This window comes from Panthera tigris, chromosome B4 (assembly GCF_018350195.1).
Source record: "Panthera tigris isolate Pti1 chromosome B4, P.tigris_Pti1_mat1.1, whole genome shotgun sequence".
Lineage (NCBI taxonomy): Eukaryota > Metazoa > Chordata > Mammalia > Carnivora > Felidae > Panthera > Panthera tigris.
Window position 1 is genome coordinate 107,143,630 of NC_056666.1, and position 17,325 is coordinate 107,160,954.

General features: G+C 34.9%; 1 long non-coding RNA gene across 2 annotated transcripts in view; it reads left to right on the plus strand.

The window, feature by feature from the left end:
• Window positions 1-12,152, plus strand: part of LOC122240128 — a 249,890-nt gene extending 237,738 nt beyond the window's left edge. For both annotated transcript variants that reach the window (XR_006219468.1, XR_006219469.1), the window contains exon 6: window positions 12,059-12,152. This is a non-coding gene — a long non-coding RNA (uncharacterized LOC122240128). The remainder of the gene's footprint in view (window positions 1-12,058) is intronic.
• Window positions 12,153-17,325: the final 5,173 nt, after the last annotated feature.

The window sequence follows — 17,325 nt, forward strand, 5'->3', positions numbered from 1 at the left end:
TTTTGAAAATACGTTCCTTCGAGGTATTATGTAGCAGCTTTCTCACTGTAACTGTTAAATTGTATTAATGATAAAGCAATATCAGATTATGGTAATGTACAAAAGAATAGCATTTTAAACTATTGTTCATGGAAATGCAGAGAGAGATTCAGATCACATTATTAGAAATTCAATAATTTTCATATGATATTCACATTATCAGAAATTTGCAATTGAAAGAGCTGTGGGGAATTTGGTTGGCAAGTAATAAACACAAATTTGTAGTTATTATAATTCCAAGAAAATTGAAGAAATTCAATAGTATTTTAAAAGACATTTTAATCAGTGGTGATGGCTTCTTAGAGAGGGAAATGATTGTGAAGTATTGATGTGCTAACCCATCTCTGTAAGTATAATAAAATTATGCTGAGTTGAACATTGACAGACTTTATTTTCTTGTTTTGAGGTAACTATCCAATCTGTTTAAGCATAAAACTCAGTAAACTTATAGGTAATGAGTAACTATTTGACTGTATTTTAGACCAATTTTAATATTCCAGATACTCAGAATGTTCAAAGTTATAGCGTTGTCACAAAAAAATACATTAACTTTGTCCTAATATTATTTAATAACCAATTTTTCAGAAAGTATTACTTTTAGAGGTTTTAATCAGTTATATTGAAAATTAAGTGAAATGTTTTTATTTTCAAACCTTTCCACTTTCTACTAATCTGGCTTGGTTTTCAGTTTTGGATCTTCAATGTCTCTCATATCACATGTTGGATTTCTATTTGTCGACCATTTTTTAAACAACCTGCAACTTTTCAGTTTATTCGTTGTAGCACTCTGCTATATAACCATTCTGGGCAGAGCAACTCTCTAGAAAGGTTTAGAAATATCCAAGAGTCCAAACTAAAATTATCAAAAGATTAAAATCGAAGTAGAAATAGATTTCCCAATATGCCTGTACTTACTTCTTTGGATTATTCAGGGCATTGAGTCAAAGTATACACAATGGGGATAAAGAAAAGTAGTTGTGAGGTAGTAACATGAGATAATAAGGCAATCCTCCCTTCCACTTGACCAATCATCCAAACAAATGCAATTCAGGAAAAAAATAATTATAAAATATACCACAGTTTTTCATCATATCCCATTATTTAATTGCTATTATGATAGCAGAAGTTAACTTTGGATTCCTTAAGATATTTGAATTAATAGTTAAAATACATATTAATCAGCTCAGCTTTATGATTATGTGTATACAATTGGTAACAAAGTATAGATATTTATGATTTCTAACATCTTCTTAGAAGTGGAAATCCTAATATCCTAATAACTGTAGGGTTTTTTTTTTTTTTGTGGGTCACACAAAGGTGTTAATTAAGCCTGAGAACCTTGCAGAAACTTGTGGTGGGGATCCTGTCTGGGAAGGGGAAGACGCTGGAGGGCACAGGGGGAAAAGAGCTTAGGGAGGAAGGCAGGAAAGGAGAGGCCTGGGGAGGCAGGGAGAGAGCAGGGAGAGAGAGAGAGACTACATAAGGATAAAAAGATGTTTTGGCGATGAAAAGTTGAGTCTTGGGTTGTAACTGCCCTCTCCCTCTTCTGTCTTCTACAAAAAATTTGCTCATAAACTGTTCAATGTTTTTAAAATGGCCTTTCTTCTGAAGATAAAGAAAAAATGCTGAGCCCTGTTCTAAAGTTGACCCAGGCTAAAACCAATGGATATGTAGGAGATCTACTGCATGCTTTTGTGTTTATCTATCTATCTATTCATCTGTCTATCTATCTATCTATCTATCTATCATCTATCTGTCATCTATCAGAGAAAGAGAGATTGAGAGGGAGAAAAACCAAAAGCTAAAATTAAGTGACAGCTTTAAAATTTCTCAAATGAATACAACGCACAAATTTAAACAAAGAAGAATTGTTGATGTCTGTATTTTGTTATTATCTACTGAAAAGGGCATGATCAGATTGAAATTGAAGTTAAAGGAAATGTTACAACATTATTTTATATTGTACCATATGGAATATTCATAGAAAAATAAGGAAGAGAAAAAATTAAAAATTAAAAAAAAACAGTAAAAGTCTATATCAGTTAAGGAACTGAAGCAATTAATGTGATAGTGATCATTTTAAATTTTATTTTCAGCTTTGGTCTTGTTTTTATTCTCAAAACTCAAAGAATAAAGGGGGGAGAGAATAGTATGGAATAGAGGAAATGGAGAGATGGAGGAAAGGAAGCTAAAGTAGCTATCAAAATAGACTGAGATGTCTATTCAAAAGATTATGTTTTCTCTACCTGTTTTTCTCCCTGAACATCTTAACGCTTTTCCTTTATAGTGTTCACCGCATTACGATTAATATCTATTGGTATCTCTTTTCCTTCTTTGGACTGAAATCTCCATGAAGATGTACCCAGTGTCAAAATCATGGATGTCTTGCTCCAAATATGTTTTTTTCTCATGTTCTGCATTAAAAAAAAAAATTACCACCAACCCATCTAGGAACAAAACCCAGAAACCTAGGAGTCAGTGTGGACATCTTGCCTTCTCTCACCCTTCATATATAATTTGTCATGACATCTTATTGATTTTAATGCCTAAATATTCCTTGAGTCAAGATTTCTTCCCACTACATCACAGCATCATTGTAGCAACTCTCTCCTTGACCTCTAACTGGTTTGCTTGTATCTGTACTGGGATCCAGGACCCCTCCCCCAACCACAACCCTTCCCCTGACCCCCTGACCAGGTACCCAGTCAATTTCTACATTTGCAACCAGAGTCATCTTTCCAAAATGCAACTCCTACATTGTATCTTCTTTCCCTAGAGTGAAGACTGGCCCTCAGCTCCCTCTTTAATCATATTTCACATCTTGCACTCTCAACCTTGTACTAGTCACATGAATGATTTTTTTCCTTTATAAAAGGAATGGCAGGCTGCATCATAATACCAGACTGGCCCCTTTACCAAAAGTGCTTTTCTCTCCGTTTCACCTTCTTATCTGCTACTTATCCTTTAGATTTTGGCTCAAGTGGTACTTACATGGGTTAGACTTCACTGAATTTTCACTTTAGGTCAGTCCCTTATTTTAAAGGTTTCCTAGCACTATATACCTCTTTTTTTTTTTGCCACATTTGAAGTTTGCCAATAGTTTGTGATTAGTTGATTAATGTCTACTTACCCCAGTAGAGAAAACTACAAGAAAGAAGGGAAGGTATCGCTTGTGTAGCTACTGGAGTGTGTGGCTCAAGAAATATTTATTGAATGAATAAATGCATAAACTAAGGTCTATATGTTTTATAGAGAAAGAAGAATTTAGGCCACAATGCCTTCTTAGTAAAATTTTTCTTTTTAGCCTTTGAGTCCAAAAATGAAATGGGGAAATAATGAATTGCTCAATATAAAATTCCAAAATTTCTTATGTGGGTAAAAATAAAGAAGTGACAGACACATAGAATAAGAGGTGACTGGCTACCTGTGGCTTGAAGAGAATGCTAGCCATCCAGAATGGTTCCTGTAACATTCAGGGACGGCATATTTTTTTTTTTCCTTTCTAATTTGCTCATAATAGCTTTCATTAATCCTTTACAACCTGATTGAGTCATGACATTTTCCCCAAATACACCCCAAACTATCCAGTGTTAATATTGCCAACAATGTTTGAGTATAACATACGAGAGTGTCTGTCTGTGTTTGTGTATTGTGGTTACTATGGTTAGGAGATATTTCCTGAGAATGGTCTTTTAAAGTAGCTATCAAAATCAGGTAAACAGCTGTTCCAGAGTTGATAAGGCTGAGAAAGTAGATAGCATACAGCCATTGTTGCCAATGGCTACCACAGTTGCAGGATAACTTGAATATTATATTTTCATATGAAAGTACTTTTGTTAATACCACACAAATCAATTTATAAGATGCATGCTAGCAATCCTGTTATAGGAAAAGAAATCATAAAAAAATTAAAAATAATATTCGAATATAATAAAAATTATTGGATATATAAAAAGGAAGTTCAACAAATAAAATGGGGAGAGAATAGTATGGAATAGAGGAAATGGAGAGATAGAGGAAAGGAAGCTAAAATTATAGGGAGATAAGAAAAGAAGAAACATTCATGTCATTAAGACTTCATGTCAAATTTAAAAAATAGATATATGATCACATCTCATCAGCATAACAATAAAATTAAATTGCTTAAGTATTATAATTATGTCTTGATTAAATCGGTCCTGCTCTTCTCTCAAGTACAAAATTAATGACAAAATTCTAGTTGCTAAAGGATCAAATGTTTGAAAAATTTGTAAGAGCTTCACAGAACATATAGCCGTATATTACAAATGAGTTAGAGCAAACTCAACCTGTTTTATTATTGAAGTTTATAATCTTAATTCAGGCACAGATTTAAAAAATCAAATACCTCATATAGTAAGCATATTAATCCCATATCTTCCCTTTAAGGGCAGTCATGGAGATATTATTTACATACACGGGTATACATGTACTAATTAAATCTCATGCACTGTGAATGTATTTAAAATTCCAAGTTTTGTTTTGTTTTTGCCCTGAGACACCTAATACTCAGGAAACACTTGAGGTATTATAAGAAAATGACATATAATGTTTTATGGCAGCTTTCCATAAGCCAAGAGGAGAGGTCGCACCAGAAACCTTCCTTCTGGCACCTTGATCTTAGACTTCCAGCCTGCAGATTGTGAGAAAATTAATTTGTGTTATTTAAAACACTCCATCTCTAATATACTGTTATGGTGGCCCTATCTGTCTAACACATATACCATCATATATTATTTCATAAATTCACTTGAACTATAGCCCTTTTATCTACCAGATCTAGCATAGACATACATATTTAATGAGGACAAATAAATAAATAAAAATGTGCAAATATAAGGTCATAACACTATAAAAGAAGACCTGTGCTAAAGGTACTAAAAGGTATTTTAGTTCCTTTGGTGAATCTCTTGTTCTTCTTGCTTTGGAAGTGTTTTCTATTAAATTACTTTTAAGTAATATCCGTGAACAACATATGAATGTCTTCCCTCATGTATTTTGGCAATATACTTGCAAAAGTGATGAAGCAGAACAGCAAAGAACAAGAAAATTAAGACTTATTAAGTATCCTTTTTGACGTAAGCTGTAGTAACTTCTTTTCAGATGTCTCCTGATTGGAGCACCTGGGTGATTCAGTCGCTTAAGCATCCAACTTCGGCTCAGGTCATGATTTCTCGGTTTGTGAGTTCAAGGCCCAAGTCGGGCTCTGTGTTGATAGCCCAGAGCCTGGAGCCTGCTTTGGACTCTGTGTCTCCCTCTCTCTCTGCCCCTCCCCAGCGTGCATTCTGTCTATCTCTCTCTCTCAAAAATAAATAAAAAACATTAAACTTTTTTTCTTAAAGATATGTCTCCTGAGGCAAGGGAAACAAAAGCAAAAATAAACTGTTGGGACCACATCAAAATTAAAAACTTCTGCCCAGTGGAAGAAAAAATCAACAAAAGTAAAAGGTAGCCTGTGGAATGGGAGAAGATATTTACAAATGTAATAACTGAGAAAGGGTTAGTATCCAAAATATATAAAGAACTTATAAAACTCAAAAACCTAAACCAAATAATCCAATTTAAAAATGGGCAGAAGACATCAAATGATACTTTTCCAAAGAAAACATACAGATGGCAACAGACACATGAAAAGATACTCCACATCAATGATCATCAGGGAAATGAAAATCAAAAGTACAATGACATACATACCACCTCACACTCGTCAGAATGTCTAAAATCAACAACACCAGAAACAACAGGTGTTGGTGAAGATGTAGAGAAGGGGGAACCCTCTTATACTGTTGGTAGGAATTAGAACTGGGGCAGCCACTGTGGAAGAACATGGAAGTTCATCAAAAAGTTAAAAATAGAACTACCCTAGGACCCAGCAATTGCACTACTAGGTATTTACCCAAAGAATACAAAAATACTAATTCAAAGTGATACATGTACCCTAATCTTTATAGCAGCATTATCTACAATAGGCAAATTATGGAAACAGCCCAAGTGCCCATTGATTGATGAATGGATAAAGAAGTGGTACCTATATACAGCAGAATATTACTCAGCCATAAAAAGGAATGAAATCTTAGCATTTGCAATGACATGGATGGAGCTACACAATACTATGCTAAGTGAAATAAGTCCATCAGAGAAAGACGAATACTTAATATCCAGGTGAAATAACTGATTAAAAAACTGCTTTCAAGATATTGCACATTCTTTATTAAAGATGGTGATTCCTGCAAAGATGGGAAGCGAATGAGATGAGCCCTCTGACGACTCCAGCTTGCTACCTTTAAAGACATCCCTGGCTGGTGCAGGGAGAGGGAATTCAGTTGGATACAAGAGACCCTGAGTTGAGGAAACAGAACTGAAAGTCTGAGAAGAGTAGGTGGCTAGCATTCACAGGGAAGGCTACCAGAAAGAAGAGAGCTTCTCACAAAGAAGGCTGAAGATCAGGGGATGCCTTCAAGGGGACCTCAAAGTAGTGATAGGCTCTCTTGAGTGGGAAACTAGCAGGTCTGGGAGTGATTCATCTGAAAGGCTAAGAGGGAACATTATCTGATGCTCACATTGGATGGAAAATAAATCCTTGTATCATCAGCCAGACTGGGAAATCTCATAATTCATAGGAAATTACAAAGAGTATTCACAAAGGTCTTTCCTGAGCAGTGGGAATATTTAGTCCAAAACTCTAGGCCTGTCTAACATTATCTGGAAAGCAAAACTAAAAATAAATGTTTCCAACTTTATCCCAGAACAAAGCTCAATAAATTTTAAGCAAAAGATATGTAGCTTCCAACAAGGTAAAATTCACAATATTTGGTATCCAAGAAAAAGTGATAAGGTGTGAGAAGAAGCAGGAAAAGGCAGCACATAAGGAGGAGAAAAATCAATCAACCGAAGTGGATGCACAAATGTCATAATTGGCAGACAAAGAGAGTAAAACAGTTATAATTATATTCCAAATGTTTGAAAATGACTTCTGTCATGGTGTTTAAGTTAAAAGCATGGACACATATTTACTTGTACCAACCTTAAAAACTAAGTTTTCAAAACTAAAAGATGATTAACATGACAAGAAGCAGAAAAACTGATGCTATAACAAGTGATATAGGCAAAAACATGAATGTAATTTTTTTATTAATGAAAAGAATTTTTCTATTTTTATTATGGCTTTTATCTGTTAGAATGGCTATCATCAAAAAGACAAGAAAGGTGAGGTGAGAATGTGGAGGAAAGGGAACCTTGTGCACTGTTGGTGGGAATGCAAACTGGTGCAGCCACTTTGGAAAACAGTATGGAGGCTCCTCAAAACATTTAAAATAGAACTACTGTATGGTCCAGAAATTCCACTTCTAGGTGTATATCCAAAGAAAATTAAAGTACTATCCCAAAGACATATCTATACCCTATGTTCATCTGCAGTGCTGTTTATAGTAGCCATTATGTGGAATAAACCTAAGTGTCCAACGATGGGTGGATGGACAAAATATGATTTATATATAATGGAACACTATTCAGCCATAAAAAAGCATATCCTGCCATTGATGACAACACGGATGGTTCTTGATAGCTTTACACTAAGAGAAATAAGTCCGAGAAACACAAACACTGTATGATCTCACTTATATGTGGAATCTAAAACAACACTCCATGGAAATCATAGAAAACTCTTAGAAACAGAGATCACAGGAACTTAGAGATCAGATTTGTGGTTGCCAGAGGCAGAGTGAAGGGGCTGAGGGAGCTGGGTGATAGTGGTCAAAAGGTACAAACTTCCACTTATAAGATAAATAAGTTCTAGGTATGTAATGTACAGCACAGTGACTGTAGTTAACAATACTGCATTATATATTTGAAAGTTGCTAAGGGAGTAAATCTATAAAATTTCATACCAAGGAAAAAAAATTGTAGCTACGTGAGGTGATGGATGTTAACTAAACTTATTGTGGTGATCATTTCCCAATATAGGTATATATCAAATCATTATGTTATACACCTTAAACTTATAAAATGTTATATGTCAATTACATCTCAAGAAAACCGAAAACAGTATGGCTTTTCAAAGCCAAAATTTTGAACTTATGTAGTGGATGTCTAAATTAAAAATATATTTGCTTCTCTCTACACAATGCAGGCTGGCATCATGTTGTCTGCACCCTGCCTGAATACAATAATGAAAATTTAAGGAAATGGGGAGTGCTTTGGAAATTAGAATCCATACTTAATTTTAGGATAATGTGTCCTCTAGCTTTCAGATATTGAAAGAACATTTTAGTAATCATTACATGCAGATATACTGCCCAGTTATAAGCTGGTAGGTTTGAGCATTGTATTTTCCTTGTTTATTCAGACTGTCAGTAGGAGGTCTGGATTTGATATTCCTTAGAAACAGTTCCATTCAATAACTAAAATCATTTTATTCCCCTTTTCAGAGAGAGAAATCAATTTTTATAGTCACACACAAATGCCATGAAGACATCAGTACACTTAATTTTCAGAAATAGTAAACTGTAAATAGAATAAGTGTTTTCATATTTCCTGTATTGATGTTGTAAAATATCATACAAGTAATACTTGTAAAAGGTGAATTTAGTCAGGAATGTCCGTGAAATCCATATAACCAGGAAGTTAATTCACTCTTTCAAAAAACGTTTGCATTTTTTGGTATGAGTCATTAACATATAACAGTCACTAACTTTGCCTGTGTTGTGAAGGATGCAAAGACAGAAGATAGAAAGATAAGTGATATTCTTATCTTTAGCAAACTCATAATCTACTAGGGTTATTGAGGAGTCTCCATAGTAAACTATAATGGAAGGTCAGAAGGAAATAATGGCAATAAAAGAAGTATAACCAATAATTTAGAAAAGCCAATGTGTACCAGTGGATTCAAAGATGATTTCATACTGTAGGTGGCATTTGCATTGGAGTATGGTAGCTTAACCATGAATAGGCAGAGGTCATAAAAAACATTAAGGCCGAGAGAGAAAATGGTCAAATTTAGGGAAGATATTTGAGGGAGAGTATTTAAATTCTTTGTAGCTAGAATACAAATGATTTAAAAATGTTTAAACTTATCTACATCATGGTGTATGAAAAGCAGGCAAACTCATCTTTAAGATAAGATTTAAAGATTTTTTAAATCTTTAAGATTTTTCTTTAAGATGCTTGAGACGGAGTTACAACCTTTTAAAAAAAATCATAGCTAACAATAGAGCATAAATCGGTTTGAACCACCCCCCGCCCCCCTCAGATCCCTTTAGTGCTCAGGCCTGACTTCCTAAGTCTAATCCATATGCTGATGGATTCTGAGACAGTAAGATCCAGTGTTAAAACACCAGAGAAACTGGAAGCGGGTCATTAGAGTGAAGAAGTATTTTTCCCCACAATCTCGTATTCTATGAATAAATGACTTGGGAAACAAGCGCTTAAATAAAGACCTTGGTCTCTAAAAAATGTATCTCACAGGAAGTCCTATTTTCTAAAAAAAGAGACTCCTTTTCTCCTGCTAGGAAATCTGTCATGGAAGTCTCCACCAATAGCTAGTAACTCTAAATGGAGTGATCAAACTTATAAGTTAAGTATAAAAGCATGTCTCTTTAACAGCCTTTACCCTTAAATTTTGTACCACTCTCATATTAACTGATAACATTCTTCATCTTTTGTTGTAAAATAGAAATTATCAAATAGGAACTTCTTTCTATTTCCATCAGCAGATCTATAAACTTATTTGTGCCTGAATCAATCTTGTTCAAGTTCCCATCTCTTGTAAGTGTCAATCCTGGTAGCAGAGTCTAATGCCCCGATTTGTGGCATGTATCCCATTGCCTCTCACCTTCTCAAGAACTTTTTTCATTATTATATCTTTTTTCTCCTGAGCATCCAATCTGTCCTTCAATTTTTCCTTTGAACATTCAATCAATCTCTAATATCTCCCATTTAAAAAAAAATTCTCTTGGCCCCACATCTTCCTCCAGAAACTATACTATTTCTCTGCTCCCCTGAATTTCTAACCTCCTTAAAACACAAGGATCTCAAAAACATATGGCAAATTTATTTCCTCATTGCCTATCACTCTTCAATCCTCCCATATCGTCAAAGGCAATGAACACTTTGATCTGTACTCAGTATGGTTGTTCACTCCTGCCTGTAAATACTTCCTTTCCCATGTATTCAGGACATATATCTGCTTTTCCTCCTCTTACCCCAAGCCAAAATTATTTTATTTTTCTTTCTGACTATACCTTCCTAGACTCCATCGGTAACTTCTGTCAATAAATCTCTGCTCAGGGCCCAGGGAAGAGTGAACAGTAGATAGTTCTGCCATCATAAGTACTCTCTTAATAACCAGGTGCTAAAATGCCTAAAATTTGAATGAGGATACATGATTGTGTCTACTTACCTGTCTAGGCAAGGCTATATAGTTCATATCACCTAAAAGCCAGATGAATTATTTAGTTGTAAAGCATATTTTCTCAAACTTGGGGATTATTCGCTCATTTTTTTAATTCAATAAGTAATATTTAGCACTTGGCACGTGTCAGCATTGGTATAGATCCTGTTGTTTCTAAATTTCATTTTACTAGAATTACTCATCTTTATTTTTTGATAGAAAATATGATGGGGGCTGATCTTGAAGGTCCACTGTAATGTTCATTCCAAATAATAGATTTTTAAATAAAATCAAGTATCCCATAGATCCTAGGGTAAAAAACCAGATTGACAAGGTCTCTCCCATCAAGGAAGATAAGAGGGTAAAGGGGGGGGTGGGTAAGGAGATTGGATGTGTTATACAGAATTAACAGCATTATCAATATTGATTATAGATTGGATTTTCATCAATCATGCAGACTTTAAACTCCCCAAGGTAATGTATTGTTTTCACCTAGAAATATATGAAAACCAGATCTACCTAATGTTGCTAAGTCTCAATACCTCAAGAAATTCTTGTAATCAAAAATGAGGGGAGATCTTTCTTCATTTTAAAATCTACCATTTTAGACCACAAGGAATAGAATCTGATGGTTGAAGGTAAACACCATCAGTGGGATACTTGATTTTATTTTGAAACCACTATTTGGAATGAAAAGTATAGTTCAACCTTCAAGATCAGCCATCCTTCACATTTCCTGCCAAAAATAGACATGAGTCTTTCTGATAATAAGAAACTTAGAAACAACTTGTGTAAAATACGTGCCAGGACTCCAATTACAGAGTCTGTTGAAGCAGGTGCTATAAGAGTATATTAAGAATGTGACTTTGCCTGGTTTCTCAGCACTGCGGGGGGCCTTGCCCCCATGTCCATCTGGGCTTGTGGCATATGTATAAATGACATGACTTATTTCACATCAGAAGATGCCACTAATTTAATAAGCCAGAATATCAGCATAAAATTAAAGAAGCTTTTCTTAGTGTGAACATAGCTGGATCTCTTCACCTTTCTTTGCCTCTCTTTTTTCATTGATAAAGTATGACAAATAATGACCATTGTAACATACCAGATTGTCTTGAGAGAATTATAGGATAAGCATTATACTTATGAGTTATTTTTTAATTTTTTTAAATATGCTCATTAGTTCTTATTAAATTATAGAATACATTAAAATATGACCATTTCAATTATAATATTAATAATAATGTTGTGTGCCTTCCAGATTTTATTTAATTAAAATTTTTTATTTGTTTAAAATGATTTGCTTTTTAATTATGCTTTATTACTGTTATTACATATACTTGGAAACTGCTTTAAATTGTTTCTTATAAGACTTCTTAAATGTAAAAATTTAAATCCATATGAATAGCTAATTTGAGCATGCATGTGGTGGAAAGTGAAAATTTATTCCGTACACCTATTTGATTGAGATTTTGACTACAAGTTGTCATGATAGTCAAATTAAATAGCCCCAGTTTGAATGGTGTTAGACCTCTTTAAAAGATGTTTTTGTGCATTTGACAAATAGCAATTACTAAGCAAGCACACCAACAGTGATAAATACTCTACTTTCAGCCTGTCAAAAACTAACTGAAGACCAAGAGGAAACGCATGGTAGGAAACATCTGTTCCTTTTCCAGGCCTGCTGAGAGAGGATGAGGATACACCTTCTGACACTAAATAAATAAATAAATAAATCATAACTCATAAAATAAAATTCTAAAAGGTTTTTTTTTCCTTCACATTACTTTGTTAAACTAAAGAGCTACTCTATAATTTTAAATATGAGGTGGATATTTCCCAATGGTTAGAACATATTTTAAAAAGCACTGAATAATTTTCATCTCCATTATTTTGGTAAGAGAGATTAATGGGAAACCAAAGATAGAACTTTACTTTAAGGCAAAAGAAATTGCCAAAGTGTATCTCTGAGGAATACGACTCTAAATGCAGTGTCTGGTGACTTCTTTATCTTTAGTATTAGGAAACTATTCATTTATAAGGTAAACTTAGACAATGAAAGATATTTATATTGAAGTTCAGTTATTTTTGGGTATGCAATATTAAAACAGAAAATTACATGTAATTGGTCTCTATTCAAGTTAAGAAAGGTAGTAACTGAACTAGGTCCTTTCTCCCCAAACCAAGAAAAGGTGCTGAAGGTTTTCCTTTCCACACCATCAGTTCTCTTTTGTACCATCAATGCCTTTCTGGGTAGCTGTCCTGTCTGTTTGATGGGAGGTAGAGTGGTGAAGATGGGAGGTCTAAGTCATCGATGGAAGAGGTTGAGCACATCAGTGTTTCCCACAGGGTAGGACTGGACATCATTCCTACTTAACTCATTAGCTGACTGCACATGACACTTATAAATACAAAAATTGTTATATTCTTGCCTGGGATGATGTGCTATACTCATTGGAATGGTGTTAGGATGGTCTGCTGAGGTAGACTCAGATTACACAGGAGCTACTTGGCATTCCTCATGTGGAGACCTGACAGTTCTCGATGCTGACTACTGGGATTTTCAGGTCTGATCCCCTCCCCTCAAACCCCTCTCCTTGGTCTCGTTTCTTCTTTTCTCTTCTTGCCTCAGCCTAGGCAGCCCTTAGGTTGGGTGGTTTGGTTCTTTTGTTATTACATTTATAATTTGTTTTACTTTGCATAATATTCATGCTCTACTCCCATCATGACTTGGCCTTTTGAGCTCCAACGTACCCAGCTCTTGCAAATGGAAGTTTACTTTCAAGATTATTGTCTCTGCTATAAGTTTTAAAAGACTAGTTTGGTACCCAAAGCTAGATTTTAAATATTCTTTTTATGAGCACCATGTAAGAAATATACACATTCTACTCTGGAGGTTTAGCCTCAATAGGGGAAGGGATTCATGGTATAAAATAAATAATAATAATAACAATAACAAGAAGGAGGAGGAGAAGAAGTCGAGAAGAAGGAGAAGAAAGAGAAGAAAAAGGAATAAGAGGGATAAATTTGTTAATATACAATAAATATTCTCCCACTACACATACTGGTACACTTTAGAAAACAGAATAGCAAACCCAAAACAAAACAAACAAAAACTTGAGTAGAAATAATGCAGTGAATCAGCTGTTGCTACTAGTTTTTACCACATTGTTAATTTTTTTAATGTTTAATTATTTCACTCTCTTTTAAGTATATGCTCTAGGAAAGTTCAATGTAATTTAAACACAAGGTGAGAAAAATGAATTTTAAGGAGACAGTATTCAAAATGAGAATATACTATTGCTCATGTTTAAATAATGAAATAGTAGACTATAGTAGCCTTATTTTTTTAATTGTCTAGGTAAGTCTTGGTAGCCAAACTTTTGTCAGATTTGACCAGTTACAAACAGGGCAGATATCATAATATAAGACTGTGAATGGATATGCACAGGCCCAAGAACGATTGCTTTAATGTTGATGTGAGGTCCTGGGGCTTCTGATGTACTAAATGTTATTTCTTTAGTTGCTGGATTGAAAAAAGTCTGGGGATTTCAGAGAAGTGTAGAGAAGTATAACCTGAACCAAGGTAGCTAAAACAGCGGAAAGTGAACTCAGTGGGCTGGGGCTAACAGCTGTTTGCCTACCAATAGGCAATACCAATGCCTACCGGCTGACTATCAGTCTTGGTTATCAGTCTTTGTACGAATTTTCTTCTCAGCCCCAGATGTTAGCACTATTGCATGTCTTTCATCTTTTTTTTTTTTTTTCCTAAATCAGATATATCAGGTTCAATTCCAACTCTTGGGCTAGGCAGGAAATTAATCTCAGTCTCAGCATGGAGGGGAAATGTGCTCACATTGTCTACTTCTCCCTTGCTTCTCCTCCCCATCTCACCTGACTTCTCTCTCCAGAGCCTGTATGATTGTTGTGCCATGGATAAAGCTAATCCTACCCAGAGATCCCACCACTTTAGGATGCATAGCATTGAAGTGGGCTTTTGATCCCTCTATTATCTCTCTCTTAAGGATTTTAGTTCACAGAGCAGAGACATTCCCATCCTTCACCTCAAAGCCTAGCCTCTTTTTCTAACTTTCTGGTGGCATCCAGTTTTATTCCTCCAGCAGTGAGCCTGTAACAAATTAGGACTGTTATTTACTAGAGAAAGATTTGGTATTACCTAGTATTTGGAATTTTGAGGAACTTAATGTTGATTGACAGTAGGGAATGGAGATTCTTTGAGTTTGTGGAAAGGAAAAACACAACACATGAAAAATGATGTCTGTCTGTCTTTATAATTCCCCCCAAGTACATAATAAATCATCCTGGTCACTAATTCTTAGTCCTCAAGATCAAAGACTGTATTTTATTTGTATATTTTCTCATAGAGTACCCCTCAGGTGGCATTCAGGAAATACTTGTTGAATTAAGTAGAGAAGCAATCTTATCCTGTAACTCCTAGCTGGTTTACTTCTTGGCCATTGCAAGCATTTATTTTCATTTGAATCAGCTGTTCATTTTTGAAAACAATCATTTAAGTGTTGCTTTGGAGGTTTGTTTGATAAGAGGGAGTTAGTAATTCTAAAACATTAGCATTAAAATTAAAACCTTTTGTTAAAGATCCTTTAAAAGGTTCACTTTAAGGTTAAAGGTCCTTTAAGGGTTCGCTTAAGCCCTGATCTTAGTTTAAAAGACTCAGTTTCTTACAGTCAAAAATATTTCTGAAAACAATGTATAAATAAATAGGCACTGTAAGTGCTACCAGGGTCCTTCTGGTATAATTAGGGAACAGTAAAATGAGTAATAAATTACTCTCATGTGATTAATTCGCCTTTTTACCACTTGATTGTCCTTGTTATATACCAAAATAAAAGCTAAGTAAGGAAAACTGAAATTTGAAAGGCAAGTAATTAGTTGAATTCACTCAAGCATTATATGTGCCACCATCAATAACTCTGAGTAGGTATTTATTCATTATCATTCATTTGGTGAAGTAATTGAGGTTTTTTTTTTTAAGTAAACTCTACACCCACTGTGGGATTAGAACTCATGATCCCCGAGATCAAGACTCACCTGCTCTACCAACTAAGTCAGTCAGGTGCCCCTTGAGTTTTTTTTCTTCTTCTTTTTTCTTAAGTTTATTTATTTATTTTGAGAAAGAGAGAGCATGGGAGACAGAATCCCAAGCAGGCTCCACACTGTCAGCTCAGAGCCCGATGTGGGGCTTGAACTCATGCACCACAAGATCATGAGTTGGATGCTTAACCAACTGAGCCACCCACCCAGGCGCCCTGAGTTTTTATTCTACACATTCTTTTGCATATATGATGGCTTAAGTTGGGTTATGGTATTTATAATCAGAGCCTTAACTAATACAAAAGGAACAGCATAGAGGGTTTTCAGGTACAGATGTGGATTTTGAGTTTTCTTTAATGGAGATTAAAGGAAAGAGACTGAGGGAATCCTAGCTGTTTGTGAGGTTTGTGGGAATTCTGTAGGACATGCATAGTGACAGTAGGCTGAGACTAGAAAAGGCAAATCTATTATACAGAGAGAATTGAGAAAGAGCCTGGAAAATGTCTGACCAGCACTGTCCTGCAGAAATACAATACAAACCAACTAAAATTTTTAAACATTTCAGAAGTTACCTTTAAAAAAAGGAAAAAAGAAGCAATTTTAATAATTTTAACCAATATGTCCAATATAGTATCATTTGTATGTGTATTTAATAGAAAATTATTAATAAGAAATTTTACATTTTTTTCATACCATGTCTTTGAATCTGGAGTTTATCTTTCACTTATACACCATGTCAATTGAGACACTAAGTTTTTATCAGAAACACATAATCTGTATTTAGGTGTCATAAAATTTACAATTAAAAAAGGTACATTTACATACGTTGTTCCAGTTTTCTAAAAACTGAGTTATTGATACTTTAATTTATTTAATTAAAAGCAAATTTTCAGGGGCGTCTGGGTGGCTCAGTCAGTTAAGTTTCTGACTTTGGCTCAGGTCATGATCTCACGGTTTGTGAGTTTGAGCCTGGCATTGGGCTGTGTGCTGACAGCTCAGAGCCTGGAGCCTGCTTCGGATTCTGTGTCTCCCTCTCTCTCTGCCCCTCTCCCGCTCACACTCTGTTTCTCTCTCTCAAAAATAAATAAACATTAAAAAAAATGTTAAGTAAAATTTCAGTTTCCAGTCACACTAGCTTCGTTTTCAGAGGTGAACAGCCACATGTGGCTACTGGTTCCCATACCGGTTAGTGCAGCTCTAGACTGAGAAATTTGAAGTGACAAAGGCAGCCTTAGAAAGAGAAACATTATGAAATGCTAGGCAGATACAGAAAAGAGCAGGGTGTGTAAAGTTTACAAGCTAGATAATCAGATGCTGAGTAATCCAATGTTAACTGTGTTAAAATTCACTTGCTCAATATTCAGCCCTTTCCAGTCAGAGCTATAGTCATATCAAGAACAGAGTATGATTTGAAGCAAATTTACAAATGTTTTTAAAAACTCTAGTATAAGAATGCAGAGAATCTTAGATAACTCATAGATATCATTTAGTCCAATTCAAGAGTGCTGCTGCATAGGGACACTTGTACCCCAATGTTTATAGCAGCACTTTCAACAATAGCCAAATTATGGAAAGAGCCTAAATGTCCATCAACTGATGAATGGATAAAGAAATTGTGGTTTATATACACAATGGAGTACTACAGGGCAATGAGAAAGAACGAAATATGGCCCTTTGTAGCAATGTGGATGGAACTGGAGAGTGTGATGCTAAGTGAAATAAGCCGTACAGAGAAAGACAGATACCATATGTTTTCACTCTTATGTGGATCCTGAGAAACTTAACAGAAACCCATGGGGGAAGGGAAG